This window comes from Symphalangus syndactylus, chromosome 13 (genome assembly GCF_028878055.3).
Source record: "Symphalangus syndactylus isolate Jambi chromosome 13, NHGRI_mSymSyn1-v2.1_pri, whole genome shotgun sequence".
Classification (NCBI taxonomy): Eukaryota; Metazoa; Chordata; class Mammalia; order Primates; family Hylobatidae; genus Symphalangus; species Symphalangus syndactylus.
The window spans coordinates 26,271,225-26,290,610 of NC_072435.2; the positions used below are offsets into that span (position 1 = coordinate 26,271,225).

At 44.0% G+C, this 19,386-nt stretch overlaps 1 protein-coding gene across 27 annotated transcripts in view; it reads left to right on the plus strand.

The window, feature by feature from the left end:
• The first annotated feature begins 8,086 nt into the window (after positions 1-8,086).
• The window catches only part of ZNF841 (zinc finger protein 841), a 35,814-nt gene continuing 24,514 nt past the window's right edge, over positions 8,087-19,386 (plus strand). For 2 of the 27 annotated variants that reach the window (XM_063615499.1, XM_063615514.1), the window contains exons 1-4: positions 8,118-8,299; positions 9,920-10,009; positions 15,062-15,127; positions 15,800-19,196. The gene's annotated coding sequence lies outside the window, so the exon portion shown is untranslated. Of the gene's footprint in view, positions 8,300-8,376; positions 8,699-9,883; positions 10,010-12,697; positions 14,365-15,061; positions 15,128-15,799; positions 19,197-19,386 lie in introns of all 27 variants that reach the window. The other 25 variants (XM_063615510.1, XM_055238803.2, XM_063615501.1 and 22 more) reach the window with 24 other exon arrangements.

A 19,386-nucleotide genomic window follows, 5' to 3' on the forward strand; every position in this document is an offset into this window, starting at 1 on the left:
TTTTTTTTAACACCTATTATGCCATGAATTCATAGGGAATAGGTTCCAGCAGCTCAGGCTCCTTCCTATTGGTTCTCACAAAGTGTGCTTCTCTGAGTAGAGCAGACTGGCGCTTTAGTTGAACCCAGGTACCTTTCTCTTTGGCTTCTTTTCTGATCATTTTTCTTCATGTGTTTCAGGAAGCTATCTCGGCTCTTAGAGTGCTTAATGTGCTCAATACGCACATTAATTCTCTTGGCAAGAATCTTGCCCTTAACTTGTTTGTTTACAACAATGCCAACAGCATGCTGGGTAACATTGTAGACTCTTCCAGTTTTGCCATGGTAACACTTGTGGGGCATTCCTTTTTGAACAGTACCCATTCCCTTGATGTCTACAATATCACCTTTCTTATAGATTCGCATATACGTGGCCAAAGGAACAACTCCATGTTTCCTAAAAGGCCTACAGAACATATATCAGGTGCCTCTCCTCTTTCCCTTTGTGTTCATCGTTTTGGTGAATTACTGGAAGATGGCGGTTCCGGCCGAAAGCTGAACCAGTTCTTTAGTGTATAAGTGGTGTTTTTTAAAATCAAAACCCAATCTCTAGAAAGACCATTATAACTTCCCTTTAATTATAGTGAATTTGATCACATAAAACTTTTTTTCATAAATCTTCTTATGACTTACACAGACCATTCATGACATGTGTGGGATTTCTTGTTTTTCCTGAACATCCATCTTTCTTATACAATCAGTCATTTTATTCCAGGACAAAATTTCTGATACAAGATTCTTTCTCATATAGAATTATTTTTCTTTAAGCTTTCCTACCAAAAATATTTATGTATTTATTTTTGAGACAGAGTCTGCCTCTGGGGCTCAGGCTGGAGTGCAATAGCTGAATCTTAGCTCACTGCAACCTCCATCTCCTGGGCTCAAGTGATTCTCCTGCCTCAGCCTCCAGAGTAGCTGGGATTACAGATGCACACTGCCATGCCTGGCTAATTTTTGTATTTTTAGTAGTGTTGTACTTTTGAGACTTCTACCAGTCCATAATATTTTCTAAAAACAAACCTAAATATAGACTTACAATAATCTTTTGGATGGTAAATTTTTGTGGGAATGAAGTAACTGGGTACTCTGGAGGCTGAGGCAGGAGGATCACTTGAATCTGGGAGGTGGAGGTTGCAATGAGCCAAGATAGTGCCACTGCACTCCAGCCTGGGCAACAGAGCCTGTCTTATAAATAAATAAATAAGTAAATAAATTAAATAAATAAATAAATGGAAGTAGCTGGAGAAAGGTGCTTACTGCACAAGGAAGGCATATTTTCTGATACTGTATTAGGGATGTCATCAGGTGAAGTCAAGAACAACAAATCACAATGGACTGGAAACATTCTCAGGAGAACTGTAGCCATGAAAAGGACTGCTGTTCATTCTTGACCTTGTGGAATCAGTCCCTGATTCATCTTCTCAGCAACATTACACATTTGCTGTGAAACAGAAACTATGGGGTACCTTCTTTGTTTTCCTTTTCTGGATGGGAGGGTTTATTCAGCTTTCATTTTGCTGTTCCACAATGAAGTGTTGTGAGTGAGGAGGACTCTATTGGGCTGTCAATGAAAAGAAATCTCATGAGACTGTCATGAGATCCTTGCTTGTGACTTGAAGTTACATTTTGGCTTATTCTTCTATATTTTTTAGAAGTGGAGGTGAATATTTGGTGTGAGCAAAAGAGAAACAGATTATTTCTGATGGAAGCTGCACTGTCACATAATATTTTGAGAGAGGGTCTTGCTTTGTCACCCAGGCTGGAGTGCAGTGGCACAGTCTCTGCACACTGCAACCTCTACCTCCTGGGCTCAGGTAATTTTCCTACCTCAGCTTCCCAAGTAGCTGGGACTACAGGTGCATGCCACCAAACCCAGCTAATTTTTGTATTTTTTTGTAGAGATGGGGTTTCACCATGTTGCCCAGCCTAAGAGTAATATATTTTAAGGTATAATTAGCATGTTGTGGTTTTTTGTTTTCTTTTTTTGAGACCGGGTCTCGCTCTGTTGCCCAGGCTGGGGTGCAGTGGTGTGATCTTGACTCACTACAACCCCTGCCTCTAAGGTTCAAGCAATTCTCCCAAGCAGCTGGGATTACAGGCACCTGCCACCATGCCTGGCTAATTTCTGTATTTTCAGTAGAGATGGGGTTTCACCATGTTGACCAGGCTGGTCTCGAACTCCTGACTTCAAGTGATCCATCCACTTTGGCCTCGCAAAGTGTTGGGATTACAGGCATGAGCCACTGCACCCTGCCAAATTAGTATGTTGGGTTTTTAAAAATCCCACTGATATAGTTGCACATTAGCAACAGAGCTCTTGCTTTTACGTTATACAATTTTAGTTCATTATCTTGTATCATTCCAGTTCTTTCACTGAACTTAAAATGTAAGGGACCCTCCACATATTGATAGAATACATCCTTTACATCTGTCAGTTCTCTGTATATTTTTTTGCCACACAAATCTGAAAATACCACCTTGATTTATGAATCCTATAAGTTTTTCACTGAAGTACAAGGAAAGAAATGTAAATCTTTAAATTGGGTTAAATCGTTTCTAGGAAATTGTATAATGATTTTTAAAATTATTTTTAAAATTACATTTTGGCCAGGCACAGTGGTTCATGCTTGTAATGCCAGCACTTTAGAATGTGGGGGTGGGCAGATCGCTTGAACTTAGGAGTTTTAGACTAGTTTGGGCAACATGGTGAAACCCCGTCTCTACTAAAAATACAAAAACTGAGGTTGGGGGATCACCTGAGCCTGGGGAGGTGGAGGCTGCTGTGAGGTGTGATTGCATCACTGCACTGCAGCCTGGGCAACAGAGTGAGACCTCATCTCAAAAAAAAAAAAAGTTTTGCTACAGTTGTGAAATCATAGAATACAATGCTTATTATGATAATCTCAAATAGAAATTGTTTTAGCCTTTGAAAAATGATTCTTTTATTAAATAATTTAATATTTATTGTCTGTTAGATATTACTTTTTATAGTACAGGTGTAAAAATGTAGACAATTTGTCTAAACAGTCTTTCAGAAACACTTCCAACAATTATATTGTGTGAGGGGTTCTATGTATGCATGAAGAAAGGACATGTATAAAGTTTTAAGCATGGGGAAAACTGAGTTTTTATCAACTTAAACGTCAGGAGTTTCAAGAGCAAACATTCAGTGTTGAAATAAAAACTGTCTGAATCTATCTATCTATATATATATGTTTTTCTCTTTTGAGAGAGAGTGGTTGTGTTGCCCAAGCAATAGTGCAGTGGTGTGATCTCAGGTCACTGCAACCTCCACCTCCCAGGCTCGAGCAATCTTCCCACCTCAGCCTCCTGAGTAGCAGGGACTACAGGTGCATGCTGCCACCCTTGGCTAATTTTTTTTTTTTTTTGTAGAGATGGGGTTTTGCCATGTTGCCCAGGCTTGTCTTGAACTCCTGGGCTCAAGCAATTTTCACACCTCAGCCTCCCAAAGTGCTGGGATTACAGGTGTGAGCCACTGCACCCTGCCTTATTCCTTTACTTTCTTAAAAAACTTGCTGTCACTTTACTCTCTGGACTCACCCCTAATTCTTTCTTGCACAAGATCCAGGAACCCCTTCTTTTGGGTTTAACTGCCTAATAGGTTCTCCTTGCCTGCTGCCTAGACAGAGCCAATTCATCAAGACAGGGGAACTGTAATGGAGAAAGAGTTTAATTCACGTGGAGCTGGCTGTACAGGAGACTGAAGTTTTATTATTACTCAAATGAGTCTCCCTGAAATCTTGGGGATCAGGGTTTTTAAGGATAATTTGATGGGTAGGGGCCAGTGAGTCCAGAGTGATGACTGGTTGGTCAGAGATGAAACCATACAGAGTTGACACTGTCCTTTTGCACTGCGTCAGTTCCTGGGTGGTGTCACATGACCAGATGAGTCAGTTTATTGATCTGGGTGTCAGGTGATCCATCAAGTGCAGGGTCTGCAAAATATCTCAAGCACTGATCTTAGGTTTTAAAATACTGATGTTATTCCCAGGAACAATTTGGGAAAGGTGACAATCTTGTAGCCTCTAGCGGCATGACTCCTAAACTATAGTTTCTAATCTTGTGACTAACTTGCTAGTCCTACAGAGGCAGTCTAGTCCCAAGCAGAAAGGGGATTTGTTTTGGGAAAGGGCTATTAATGTCTTTGTTTCAAAAGATAAACTAAGTTCCTCCCAAAGCTAGTTTGGCTTACACCCAGGAGTGAACAAAGGCAGCTTGGAGGTTAAAAGCAAGATGGAGTTGGTTAGATCAGATCCCTCTCACTGTAATAATTCTCAGTTATAATTTGCAATGGCGGTTTCAGGTTCTGGATCAGGACCTCTTTCTGGCAACATGAGGATGGTTATGAGTGCATCCAGACATCCAAAAAGCCACCTCTGAGAGCTAGAGATTTCCCTTTCCTATAGGTTCTTCATCCCTTGTACGTCAACCCAAGGATTCACTGGGGATCTAGAACTGCGCAGGCCAGTCTAGGAAGAGAGAGACAGGAAAGAGAAGAAGAGGAAATGAATTAGTTTTGAAGAAAAGAAAGAACATCCCATGCTACCTCTGTTTTTTTCTGACAAACTTTCCATGCTAGGAAATAGAAACCTGGTTTATCTGTAGTAAAACTAGGAGCCCAGGGATTTTATAGGAGGGTGAGAAAAATGCACTTTTATGGTAGAGTCTGTGGAGACCTAATTAGGGAAAAGGAGTCACCCTGGCAGGACCGGGGGAAAGCAAAGAGATAAAGCAAATAAGCTATAAATCTGCCTTTCTAGGCCAGGTGCGGTGGCTCACGCCTGTAATCCTAGCACTCCGGAAGGCCAAGGTGGTCGAATTGCCTGAGCTGAGGAGCTCCAGACCACCCTGGGCAACATGGTGAAACCCTGTCTGTACGAAAATACAAAAAAAAAAATAATTAGTTGGGTGTGGTCATGTAGTCCCAGCTACTCTGGAGCTTGAGGCTCGAGAATTGCTTGAACCCAGGAGGCGAAGGTTGCAGTGAGCTGAGATCATGCCACTGCACTCCAGCCTAGGTGACAGAGGGAGACTCTGTCTCAAAAAAACAAAACAAAACAAAATTTTAAAAAACTTCCTTTCTTCGTGGTCCAGGACATATAAACAAAATACAGGAAGCAGACAAGCTGTAGATCTGTTTTTCTTTATGGCTTAGGACATATAGCTCTTCTGCACAGATAACATACATAGCTCATAAACTTTCTGCTTCAATTTTTCATCAAGCACCTAACAGAAGAAAGCAAGTTAGCTCCCTGCTACCTTGGTGTTATCTTTTATTTATTTATTTGTTTATTTATTGAGACAAGAGTCTCACTCTGGCTTCCAGGCTGGAGTGCAGTGGTGTCATCTTGGTTCACTGCAAGCTCTGCCTCCCAGGCTCAAGCAAATCTCCCACCTCAGCCTCCTCAGTAGCTGGGAGTACAGGTGTGGGTCACCATTGCCAGATAATTTTTGTATTTTTAGTAGAGACAAGGTCTCACTATGTTGCCCAGGCTGGGCTGGAACTGCCCACCTTGGCCTCCTAAAGTGTGGAGATTACAGGGGCAAGCCACTTTGCCCAGCTGAATCTCCTCTTCTTATAAAGAAATCAGCCAGATTGGATCAGAGCCCACTTTAACAAGCTTATTTTAACTTAATCACTCCTGTAAATGCCATATATCCAAATACAGTTATATTCTGAGGTACTGGGTATTAGGACTTCAAGATAGGGTTTTTTTTTTTTTCGTGGAAATTATTCTGCTCATAACACACTGTGTTCTGGACTCCTAAACTTTATGTCCTTCTTACATGCAAGATCCCTTCACTCCCATCAGAACAAAAATCTTTTATTTATTTCTTTGAGACAGGGTCTGTCTCTGTCACCCAGGCTGGAGTGCAGTGGTGTAATCATGACTTATCACAGTCTCGACCTCCTGGGCTCAAGTGATCCTCCTGCCTCAGCCTCCCAATAGCTAGGACCACACATGCAGGCCACCATGCCTGGCTAATTTAATTTTTTGTAGAGATGGGGTCTGACTATGTTGCCCAGGCTGGTCTCAAACCCTTGGCCTTAAGTGATCCTGCCACTTCAGCCGCCCAAGTAGCTGGGACTACAGGAGTGTGCCACTAAGCATGGCTAATTTTTATATCTTCTGTAGAGACAGGGTTCTTGCTATGTGCCCAGGCTGGTCTCGAACTCCTGAGCTCAAGTAATCTGCCAGACTTGGCCTCCTGAATTGTTGGGGTTACAGGCCTAAGCTACCTTGCCTGGCCCATCTGAAAAGTCTTAATCCATTGCAGTATCAACTCTAAGGCCCAAATATCACCTAAATATTATCTGAATCACATATGGGTGAGCCACAAGGTGTGGTTCATCCTGAGGCAAAATTTCTGCCCAGCTGTGAATCTGTGAAGCCAGAGAAGTTATCTGCTTCCAAAATATAATGGTGGGACAGGCATAGGAAAGACCCTCAGCCCTGGAAACCACCCTTCTACTTTGTTACTCTGAATTTGATGTTTGTACTTAGCACATGTAAGTAAGTGCATGAAGTATGTTTCTTTGTGTGTGTTGGGAACGGGTGCTCAGTGTCGCAAAAATCAACACTGAGACAAAGGATCTCTCAGCAAGGCTGGTTTACTTTCTGCAGAAAGGGTGCCGCTCATTAGCAGTCTTGCCACGAGAGTACACACGAACAAAGGAGATAGGGTCATTTATAACCTGATGCGTATGGCCGGGCGCAATGGCTCACGCCTTTAATCCCAGCACTTTGGAAGGCTGAGGCAGGCGGATCACGAGGTCAGGAGATCGAGACCATCCTGGCTAAGGCGGTGAAACCCCGTCTCTACTAAAAATACAAAAAATTAGCTGGGCGCAGTGGTGGGTGCCTTTAGTCCCAGCTACTCCGGAGGCTGAGGCAGGAAAATGGTGTGAACCCAGGAGGCGGGGCTTGCAGTGATCCGAGATAGCGCCGCTGCACCCCGGCCTGGGCGAAAGAGCGAGACTCCGTCTCAAAACAAAAACAAAAACAAAAACAAAAAAACTGACGTGTCCATCCTACTGCTGTGTCTGGTTTCCATTGGCTGGAATCGGACCCAATTCTGTGCTTGACCCGATTGGCTAGCACTTTAGAACTTCCCAAAAGAGGCAAAGGCAGAGGAGAACAAAGGAAGAGAGGAAGTAACTTGTGGAAGGCTGAGAGAGGCAAAAACACTTCCAAATAAGGAAGACGAATAGGCTATGACCTAATGCTTGCTTAGAACAGTTCAGGCATGCCAGGGCAAATATCTAGGCTAAAATGTGGGAGCTAAGAACACAGAGTATATTGATTTACCTATTATGGCTACCAAATATTTAAGAATATTAGCACAGGTCTTTGAGAAAATTTTGCTTCTAAGAGAGCTTACTATCTATTCTCAATTAGACTGAGAGGAAAGTCCCTTTGAAGAGGAACCTCTACTTATTTCATTTTCTACACTGTGTCTAGCACATTTCGCTTGGCATAATGTCTTCTGGTTTCCTGCATCCAGTCACCACTCCACATCCAATCTCCACCGAGATCCTAGTTCCCTGACTACTTTGTAGCTTCAGCTTCTCTGGTAAGACTGGATGGAGTCCACCAGGCTCGGAAAAATCGGTTTTGACTTAAATCAGTTCAACTTGTTAAGAATAAATCATCTTAGTTTCCCATGTAAGTGGACCACAACTTTAAGATTCAACCTTAAATTCTGAAACATTAATTTAAAATAGGCAAGAAGCAACACTGCTTCACAGGACAAGAAATAGTCACAAATACTCCCAAATCTGGAAAACAAAGTCCTGTTGGGTGAGAGGCGGAGTGGAGAACAGGCCTCCCTCGGCCCCGCCCACCCCTGGAGGCCCCGCTTCTTCCCAGTTTTCGGTCCAGCCAAGCCCGACCTAGTCACGCCCCCTACCGCCCCGGGCCTCCCGCCACCCTTTCGGGCCACTCTCCAAGTCAGGCCCGTCTTTCCGCCCAGCCCTTTCCCAGTGGCGCCCCGCCTAGGCCCCGCCCCCAGGCCGCCCAGTTTTTCTTTCCGCGCACAATTTCCTGCACACCCGGAAGTAGATCGCGCTGGGGAAGGGCCACGTCGCTATGCGTGTGTTTCGGTCTACCTGGATTAAACGTTTGCTTCTCTTCGTCTACCTTGATTAAACGTGCACTTCGCAGTCCTCGGTTCTCCATACCCGTAACCTGGGGATCGCTACGGACCTTAAAATACCCGCAACAGCCTCTTAGTCCCAAGTAAGTAGGAGAATCGCTTCCCTTTCGGTTTAAAATCTCTCTGAGGCTGTACCTTGCTCTCTGCCTTTCTTCCTTAGGACCATGTAGACAACCCCATTCAGGTCGTGTTACTGCTTAAAACCCTCTGCTTGGGCCCCGCGCCAAGTCGAGTCCTCATTCGGGAGGTGGATTAGCGCCCTTCGCGATCCCCGAGCTCCTCCCTCGTCTGCCGCTGGAGGGGAGCGCCCACCGTCCTGCTCCTGAAGGAGCCGCTTCTCCTCCCCGGTCCTGGGATTCTGCAGACCTGTCCTGTGAGACATCGTTCCCCGCGCCACCTTGTGTCGTCCTCACGCCGGGTCCTTCCCCTCCCCAGGCTTCCCCTTCACAGCCACCGCTTTTCTTGACTCCTCGTTGGGGCAGGTGACCTGAGTCTGTCTTGTGACACCCAGTGTTCTTCCTTCTCAAATTTTACTCCACTGGAAAATGTGCTCTTCCGGGAGGTGGGCATCCTATTCCTCCCCTTTCCTCCCGAATGTGTGGGTGAGAGGGATCAGGAGAGGAAAAGACGGAGAACGACGGAGCAAAAGGAAAAACTGAGGAGAAAAGAATGAGGGAGACCAATAAATACACGGCAAAATGGATGATAATTTAGGGACTTGCAAAGAGAGCAAGAGTGAAAGACAACGGATGGAGAAAGTAGCAGGGGGAGAAAAGCACATAGAGAATTTTAGAAAAAAAGAGGGACCTCCGGAGAGATGAAGGGCAGCAAAATAGAGTGGGGCGGCAAAGGAGGAGGCACTGCAGACAGACAGTGGGGAGAAGGTAAAAGAGTTGGAGCCGCGGCTGACAGAGCTTCGTGGTGCTGGGACTGAAAGAGAGAGAGAGAGGGCAGTGGATGACAAGCAGAGTAGAGGGAGAACCACAGCAGGGAGGAAGCCTAGGAAATTGGGGGTGTTAGAGAGTGGGAACAAAGGAGATGTAACAGGGAAGAGGGAATTTAACAAGGAGAGGAGAGAGGGAGCTTAGATGGGGGAAAAGAGGCAGAAATACGTGGAGATTGGGGACAATTGGAAAGATTGGGGAGAAAGAGCTACAAGAGGTGAAGTTGTGAAGCATTGGGCAGAACAGACAGAAAAGAGGGAATAAAGAAAGGGGTGAAAAACAGAAAAGGAGAAGAAAAAGACGCGCAGAATGAGAGGGAAACACACAGCAGTGAAGAAAGTGGGAGAGGACCCCATCCAGATGTGTGACAGTTGATTGGATATGGATGGTGGTTGTAATATATTGATTTGTGGCTTTATACTCTGATTTAAAATATGTTTAAGTTGTACTCATGAGGATGAAAATCACCAAAGTTTTTTCTGTAAGCCTTGTGCATTTTGTATTTATGATCCAGTTATTTTATGCCACAGGGCATTGGTTTGATCCAGTTATTTGTAGTAACTCTCTTCTTCCCAGTGATGGAGTAGAGGATAAAGGAGGGGAGAAATGGGGCAAGAAATGATTGACTGTCACTACAAGATATGTCTTTGGTGTTTTTTCTGGCTTTGCTCTGTTTTGTTTTTTTTTGGGGGGGGGGGGACATGGTCTCTCTCTGCCGCCTAGGCTGGAGAGCAGTGGCTTGATACCGGTTCATTGCAGCTTCTACTTCCTGGCCTCAAGCAGTCTTTCCACCTCAGCCTCTCAACCTACTGGAATTACAGATGTGAGCCATCACACTAGGCCTACAAGGTATGTCTTCGCAGGAGCATTGAAAGTCTTGTTTTTTCTGTGATGAATTTACTTTTTTCTTTGTAGTTGCTTTACAGTTAATTCATTGTTATTTTGGAAGCTTGAGATAAATTTTATTCAATTGCTTCTTTTCTGTAGTTGCTAACTCCAGAAATAAGATTTGGTGGCATCCTATAATCAGCTGATCTCATTCATTTCTGAATATTAAGTGCCGTCATTTTTTAAACTTTTACCCCATAATTTCTTAGATTTTTCAAAAACTTTCCAAACTGTTAAAGTGTCCAATATAGTATAGTCACCATGGTGTATGTTAGATTCCTCAGAACTTCTTCATTTTATAACAGAAAATTTGTACCCTTTAACCAACATTTCTCCATTTTCACCCCCCAGCAGCCCGTGGCAACAACTGTTCTACCCTGTTACTATGAATTGGACTTTTTTAGATTCTGCTTGTGAGGTCATACAGTAATTGTCTTTTAGTTTATGTCTTATTTCACCTAGCATAATGTCTTCCAGGTTCATCCATGTTGTTGCAAATAGCAGGATTTTCTTCTCTTTATGGTTGAATAATATTCCATTTTATATATGTACACACAAACACTGTATATCTATGTCTATATACACACATATTTATTTATTCATGGATGGGCACTTGGGTTGTTTCCATATCTTGGCTGTTATGAATAATACTGTAGTGATCATGGGGGACAGATATTTTGTAAGGTTTTTTCTTTTTGAGACAGAGCCTTGCCCTGTTGCCCAGGCTGGAGTGCAATGGTGCAATCTCAGCTCACTACAACCTCCACTTCCTAGGTTCAAATGATTCTCCTGCCTCAGCCTCCCCAGTAGCTGGGATTACAGGCACCTGCCACCACGCCCAGCTTTTTGTATTTGTAGTAGAGACGGGGTTTCACCAGTTGGCCAGGCTGGTCTCTAACTCCTGACCTTGTGATCTGCCCGCTTTGGCCTCCCAAAGTGCTAGGATTACAGGCCTGAGCCGCCACACCCAGCCGTTTTTTTTGTCTCTGTTTTTTCAGCAGATACATGGTCTCTGCTATGTTGTCCAGCATGGTCTCTAACTACTGGTCTTAAGTGATCTTGTCACCTCAGCTTCTCAGAGTGCTGGGATTACAGCCATGAACTACTATGCCTGGCCTAGATGTCTCTTCAAGATACTGGTTTCATTTATTTCCTTTGGATATATACCCAGAAATGGGATTGTTGGATTGCATTTTGTTCTATTTTTAATATTTGGAAAAATGTTCATAGTGTTTTTCATAATGGCTGTACTGATGTACACTCCCAGCAATAGTGTACAAGGGTTCATTTTTCTCCATATCATTGCTAACACCTGTTATCTCTTGCCTATTTAATAATAGCCTTCATAAGAGGTATGAGGTGATAGCTTATGGTGGTTTTGATTAGCATTCCTCTGATGATTAGTGATCTTGAGCACCTTATTATATATCTGTTGGTCATTTGTATGTCTTATTTGGAAAATGTTCAGGTCCTTTGCCCATTTTTATTGAGATTATTTGGGGTATTTTGCTGTGGAATTGTAGGAGTTTTTATATATTTTGGATGTTGACCACTTATTAAATATACGGTTTGCAGATACATATTTCCATCTTATGAATTGCTTTTTCATTTAGTTCATTGTTTCCTTTGGTGTGCAGGAGCTTTGCCTCTCCTCCACCCCACCCCCCAAATGGTGTCTCACTCTGTTGCCCAGGCTAGAGTGCAGTGGTGCAATCTCAGCTCACTGCAACGTGTGCCTTCTGAGTTCAAGTGATTCTCCTGCCTCAGTCCCCCTAGTAGCTGGTATTACAGGTTGCACCACCACTCCCAGCTAATTTTTTAGTAGAGACAGGGTTCACCATGTTGGCCAGGCTGGTCTCAACCTCCTGACCTCAAGAGCTCTGCCTGTCTTGGCCTCCCAAAGTGCTGGGATTACAGGCATGAGCCACTGCACCTGGCCGAACTTTTTAGTTGGACATAGTCCCACTTTTTAGTTTGATGTAGTCCCACCATTTGTTGCTTGGGCTTTTGGTGTCATATCCAAAATAATCATTGCCAAGATCAATGTCAAGGAGCTTTTTTTCTGTTTTCTGGGGTTTTACGGTTTTAGATCATATATTGAAATCTTTAATCCATTTTGAGTTTATCTTTGCATATAGTGTGAGATAAGGGTCCAGTTTCATATTCCTTTGAATGTGAATATACAGTTTTCCTGACAGGATTTATTGATGAGACTGTCCTTTCCTCATTGTATATTCTTGGTACCCTTGTCAAAGGCCAGTTGTATATGTGCATGTTTATTTCTGGGCTCTCTTGTGTTTGATTAGTCTCAATGTGTTTTTATGCCAGTATTATACTGTTAGGATTGCTGTACCTTTATAATATAGTTTGAAATCAGAAAGTATGACGTCTCTAGCGTGTTCTTTTTCAACACTACTTTGGCTCTTCAGAGTTTTTTGTGGTTGTATAACAGTTTAGGGTTTTTTTCTTTTTCTCTGTGAAAAATGCATTGGAGTTTTGATAGGGACTGTGCTGAATTTGCAGATCACTTTTGATAGTATGGACATTTTAATAATTTAAAAGTATTCTTACAATCCATGAACATGGGATAGCTTTCCATTTCTTTGTGTGTTCTTCAATTTTTTTTTTTTTTTTTGTCCTTTGTTGCAGCCCCAATCCCTGTTGGACTGAACAAAGGGGGACGAACACAGGAATAAAGACAAAGACAAAAGAGTATATTTGGAAGAAGGGGTTGGGCTCCTTGCTTCTAGTGAACAAGAGTCCTGAGCTTCCTGAGCTTTTAGAGCCTTTCGTATGTATTGAGTAAAGGAGATGTAAAGGAGATAGGGAGAAGTGGGTGGTTGTCAGTCAGCTGCTTGACTCGGTGCAGGCTTGCACGACTGCATTCTCTGAACAGTAGCCTCCAGATGTTCCAGTAGATAACCTTAAGGAGCATGGCGCCAGGGAGTGATTGCACTCAGCATACCTTCTGGTGGCAGGGCAGATGTGAGTTTGCCCACATCCTGCATTCATGATAAACAGTTTGCTGTTTAATCATATAGCCTTCAGTGGAATGCTGAGTTGGTCATGACCCTCTGGCTTTTGGCTGTCTACAGTCTTCCTTTCCCTTTCCCTTTCCCTTTTTGTTAAGAGACCAGCCTCACACTGTTACTCAGGCTGCAGTGCCAGCATGCAGTGGGGCAATCATACCTCACTGCAGGTTTGAACTCCTGGGCTCAGGCAACCCTCCTGCCTCAGGCTCCCAGGTAGCTAAGACTACAGGTATGTACCACCATACCTGGCTAATTTCTTTTCTTTGTAGAGAAAGAGTCTCACTATGTTGCCCAGGCTGGTCTCAAACCTGACCTCAAGCAATCCTCCCACCTCAGCCTCCCAAAGCACTGGAATTACAGGCATGAGCCACTTTCCTGGCCTCTTCAATATCTTTTATCAGTGTCTTAAGAGCTTGTAGTGTACAGATCTTTTACTTCACTGGTTAAATCTATTCCTAAGTATTTTATTCCTTTTGATGCTATTACAAATGGGACTATTTTCTTTATTTCTTTTTTCAGATATTTTGTCTTTAGTGTATAGAAATATTTAGGGCCCCTCTTCTGAGACATCCTCACCGAACTTAATCTAGCCAATGCCCAGCTGCCTTTAAAGTAGACTTAATATTGTCACCACTTGCTGGCAAGTTTTCTCAGCAGGCCCAACTTTGTGGTCTTCATACTGAAGGCCCAGGGTCCTTTAGTTTGCAGTTTGTGTACATTCCTGCTGTGTTGCATGTGCCCAGAGATCCTGTACCTTTTAGCCTAGTTTGTTCATGCATGCGTGGAGGAGAGGTAGAAAAATGGGGAAAAATGGAGGTGAGTCCATAGAAGGCTCCAGAAAGCAAGGGTGGGCCTTCAGATGAGCCACAGTACGGTGTGTGCACCTGTCCCAAGTGTGGTTATAAGAGCAAGGGGTGTGTGGAACTCTTGGAAAGGAATTTCTTAGGTCTGGCAGAAGCACTTGGAAGTGGGATTATGGGTGGTTGTGAGGGTGCATGGATCATTTTGGAATGCCACAGTTTCCTTATTATTTGCTCGGTTGCTCAGGCTGGAGTGCAGTGGCGTGACCTCGGCTCACTGTGATGTCCGCCTCCTGGGCTGAAGGCATCCTCTCACCTCAGCCTCCCGAGTAGCTGAAACTACAGGCACGTGCCACCATGCCTGGCTAATTTTTTTCTGTTTTTAGTAGAGTCGGGGTTTTGCCGTGTTGCCCAGTCTGGTCTGGAACTCCTGGGCTCCAGTGACCTGCCCACCTTGGCCTTCCACAGTGGTGGGATTACAGGGGTGAGCAATCATGCCTGGCTCGTTAATAATTTTCTTCATGGCATTTGGGACCCCATCTACTGCCTCTTGGTTGGAGTGGCTGCTTCTGTTATCTTGACATTTTTTTTTTTTTTTTTTTTTTTTTTGAGACGGAGTCTTGCTCTATCACCCAGGCTGGAGTGCAGTGGCCCGATCTCGGCTCACTGCAAGCTCCGCCTCCCGGGTTCACGCCATTCTCCTGCCTCAGCCTCTCCGAGTAGCTGGGACTACAGGCGCCCGCCACCACGCCCGGCTAATTTTTTTTTTGTATTTTTTAGTAGAGACGGGGTTTCACTGTGGTCTCGATCTCCTGACCTCGTGATCCACCCGCCTCGGCCTCCCAAAGTGCTGGGATTACAAGCGTGAGCCACCGCGCCCGGCCATCTTGACATTTTTTTAAGCCAAACTTCTTAAATTATCAGTCCATATTTTGCTGGCATCAAATTCTCCAGCTTTAGATCCTTTACCTTCCTTTTGCTTTAAGTTGTCATAAAATAACTTCCCTTTTTCTCAAATCATATTAGAGTCTACAGGTATGCCTTCATTATAGTGATTTTGCACCTGTTTAAAAGCTGCATTTTCAATATGAGATAAAAAAGGTATTTAGCAAAAAGTACACTGTTTTTGTGCCTATTGGTGTAGCTGCAGTGGCGGCTTCATGAATTTTCTCTTTTAACAGTGGTCCTTACACCAGATTAATTTATCCTGAAATGGCGGGCAACTGAATTGCACACCTCAATCTATGGTACGTATCAAGCAATTCATGTTCTTGTAATGTCATGACTTTTCTCTACTTCTTGGGAGCACTTCCAGCATCACTAGTGGCACTTCAGATGGGTCCCATGTTGTTATTCAGAGTTTATCGTATTGCACCAAACAATGAAAAATGTGCCGGAACCACAAAGATCAGTTTTTACTGTGGTCTGCAATTTACTAGAGAGATTAACAGTTCACATGGAGATGATTAACATCACAGGGCACATTAAACAGATACTTGAGCTCACCACAATAGCAATGGGAGGTGCCTGTGAAATTATTGTAGAAGTTCAGTATGTACTACAGTTCATTAATGCAGTTACAATTGAATACTGCATCTTTACATTTTTTTACATTTATTTTGACTGCAGATGGAACCATACACAGTCTAGAGGTGTTTATGTAAGTTTGGCAAATTTTAACTTAGAATAGATTTGTGTATGTTTTATGGTACTAAATGATAAAATAGACTAATATCTACATATATTTTATGCATTTCTGGCATACCCTTTTCTTAATTAGGGTACATGGTTCATCTGCGAGTTTTTTCAAATTGTTGCAAGTCTTCGAAATATTTTTCAGATGTTTACTGAAGAAAATTCTTTTATAAATGGACCCGTACAATCCAAACTCATATTGTTCTTTTTTTTTTTTTTTTGAGACAGAGTCTTGCTGTTGCCCAGGCTGGAGTGCAGTAGCGCGATCTCGGCTCACTGCAGGCTCCGCCCCCCAGGGTTCACGCCATTCTCCTGCCTCAGCCTCCCGAGTAGCTGGGACTACAGGCGCCTGCCACCTCGCCCGGCTAATTTTTTGTATTTTTAGTAGAGATGGGGTTTCACTGTGTTAGCCAGGATGGTCTCGATCTCCTGACCTCGTGATCCATCCGCCTCGGCCTCCAAAAATGCTGGGATTACAGGCGTGAGCCACCGCGCCCTGCCAAACTCATATTGTTCTATCGTCAACTGAAGTGAGAAGCAAGGCCTAAGTTGAGTTCACAGGGAGGGTGGGCAGCTGGAGAGTTGGTTCATTGGTCCTGAGAGCGTGGAACCCAGAGCTGTACTGCCATAAGCACTTTTCGTGGTGACTTGTGTGGGGTCTTTTGGGAGTGCAAGAATCATGCAACTCACCAAAGTATTATCTGGAAAATCATAGAGATCATTTAGGGGGCTACGTTTGGCTTTTTTTTTTTTTTTTTTTTTTTGAAGTATTTTGGGCTGCACGTTAAGATGGTTACAGATGCATTTTGGAATATCTAAATGTCAATATGGAGAGTTTCCTTGGAAGATGTTGGGGTCTCATTGGGGCATGTGTGCATCATTGAAGACATCTGTTTTAGTAGACGGTGGTGCCAGTATTCGGGGGTGGGGTCATCACAGGCGTGGACCACCATGCCCGGCTAATTTTTGTATTTTTAGTAGAGACGGGGTTTCACCACGGTGGCCAGGCTGGTCTCAATCTCCTGACTTCAGGTGATCCGCCCACCTCGACCTCCCAAAGTGCTGGGATTACAGGTGTGAGCCACCGCGCCTAGCCTCCCCTGTTTATTTTTTGGAGTTTTTTTTTCCACTAGACCTGGCCCATTTCAAGGTTCAGTTTGATAATGTGGCACTTAGCACAAGAGACTTCATTCCAGCTTGGTCTGGTAGTTCGGGAGGCTAGTCCGAAACAGCAGCCTTCCCATAAAAAACAACAAGATCATGTCCTTTCCCAGGACACAGATGGAGCTGGAGGCCATTATCTTTAGCAAACTAACATAGGAACAGAAAACCAAATACTGCATGTTCTCATTTACAAGTGGGAGGTAAATGATGAGAATACATGGACACATAGAGGGAAACAACACACAGTGGGATCTACCTGAGAGTGGAGAGTGGGAGGAGGGAGATGATCAGGAAAAATAACTTATGGATACTAGGCTTAATGCCTGGATGATGAAATAATGTGTACAACAAACCCCCATGACTCGTTTACCTATGTAACCAGCCTGCACATCCTGCACATGTACCCCTGAACTTAAAATATAAGTTAAAAAGAAAACAACAAAAATACTTTGGGCTTCCATAAAATTTGTTTAACTGTGTCATTCATTTTTACTTCTACAGAATTACTTTAAACAGTGTTTACTGATGGTGGTGTATTGCCCATTAAATGCATGCATACACACAGACCCTAAAGCCTCTAGTTTCCTTCCACTGTACCCTAATTAAAACAAAACATACCATTAACTGCGTTTCTGCCTGTGGTGAGTACCCCTCTTCTGTGCTTCATTTAAGAGCATAATACACTACAATCTTGTTCAGAGTCTCTGTCTTCACTTCTTGCCTCCAACTGTGTCTTGAATGCATTGGATGAAACTTTCATATCCACCATTCCACTGATAACTTTATTTTTCAGAGTCACCAGTGACCTCCCCATTTCTAAATCCAATGTATTTCATTTCCTGCTTTACTCTTTCTTTTCCTGTCAGGAGCTATTTGATTTTCTTGCCACCTCCCTGACCATTTCACACTTTCCTCTGCTGCTGTATCCTGACGGAATGTTTCCCAATGTGGGAATGACTCATGGCTTAGTCCTTGAACCTCTTCTTGTTTCTGTCCACACCCACTGTCTTTCCTCATCACCTCATCTTATGAATTTAAACACCACTCTATTAGTCCATTCTTGAATTGCTATAATGAAATACTGGAGACTGGGTAATTTATAAAGAAAATAGGTTTAATTAGCTCACAGTTCTGCAGGCTGCACAGGAAGCATAGCAGCATCTGCTTCTGGGGAGGCTGCAAGAAGATTCCAGTCATGGCAGGTGAAGGAGGAACAGGCGTCTCACGTGGCGGGAGCAAGAGTAACAGAGAAAGGGGGGAGGCGCTACACGCTTTTAAACAACCAGATCTCGTGAGAACTCACTATGATAAGAACAGCACCAAGGGGTGGTGCAAAACCATTCAACACAAATCCACCCCCATAATCCAACCACCTCCCACCAGGCCCCACCAGTAACACTGGGGATTACAATTCAGTGTGAGATTTGGGCCAGTGACACAGAGCCGATCCATATCACCCACCTACCCACCTACACGTCTCCATGTCCCCTGCAGACCTGTCCCCTGAACTCTAGAATTCCGTGTCCTTTTGTCCTCTCCTCTCTCTGCTCAGCCATCTAACAGGTATCTCCACCAAAAGTGATTGCCTGAAGTCACCAAGTACATTCCCCTGCGTTCCTGCACATCTCAGATGACGGCGACCCTGTACGTCCTGGCTTTAGCTTTACATGTCAGCACGTATTTGAAATAGAGAAAACATGACATTAAAAAGAAGTGCTTTAATTCATGTGATAAAGAAAAGTTATGTTTACTTAAAACGGGTGAGGAAATACATAGTTTCTTAGATTACTGTGAGCTGTGGGAGAAAAATGTTTGAATACCTCGTCTCTACCTAATCTGCTGCCCAGAACCTCTCTGACCTCATCTCCTGCCTGTGTCCTCCCTGCTCCCTCTGCTCCAGCCACACAGGCCTCTTTCCTGTTCCTTGGGCTGAGGTTACTCCTGCCTCGGGGCCTCTACCTGGGCTGTCTGGCCCCTCAGCTGCAAGTGCGAACATCCTTCCTTCTTGAGGTCTTTGTTCCGATATCACCTTCTCCATTGGGACTTCTGTGACTCACCCTCCTCTCACCATTTAACACTCCAGCCACACCCTCACCCCTACCCCTGGTGCATATTATGTGTCTCTGTGTTTCTTTCTGGTCCATTGTCTTCTACTGTCTACAAACTGGTAACAATGAGGCCCCAAGGGAAGAGCAGAGCTGGGAGGATGGGGCTGTTCTAGTCTTGTCCCCTTTAAGATGTACTCAACCCTGGCTTCACATTAGCGTGCTGAGGCAGTTTTCAAATACACGTTTTGTGCCCTTTTACCACAGATTCCACTTCCAATAGGTCGGATGGACTCAACCTCCATATTGTTTAAGGTACCCAAGTTGATTCTAATTTGTATCCAGCATTGAGCATCCAGCCTCTGTGTCTTCTGTTTCTGAGAGCTGAGCTCAGCCTGTGATCCACAGGGAGGTGAGGGGGCTGTGCTCTGTATGGGCTTTGATCAGGGATGGGTCTGTGTCCTGAAGGGAAGCATAGTCCAGCCCAGCTCCCCACTGCTGCAGGGTGTGTGGGGGCTTCTCTGGGAGCGCAACAAGTTCTGAAGAAAAGGGTGAGAAACTTACTTGGTCTTTGTGTAGGAATTTATTATCCTTGCATCACC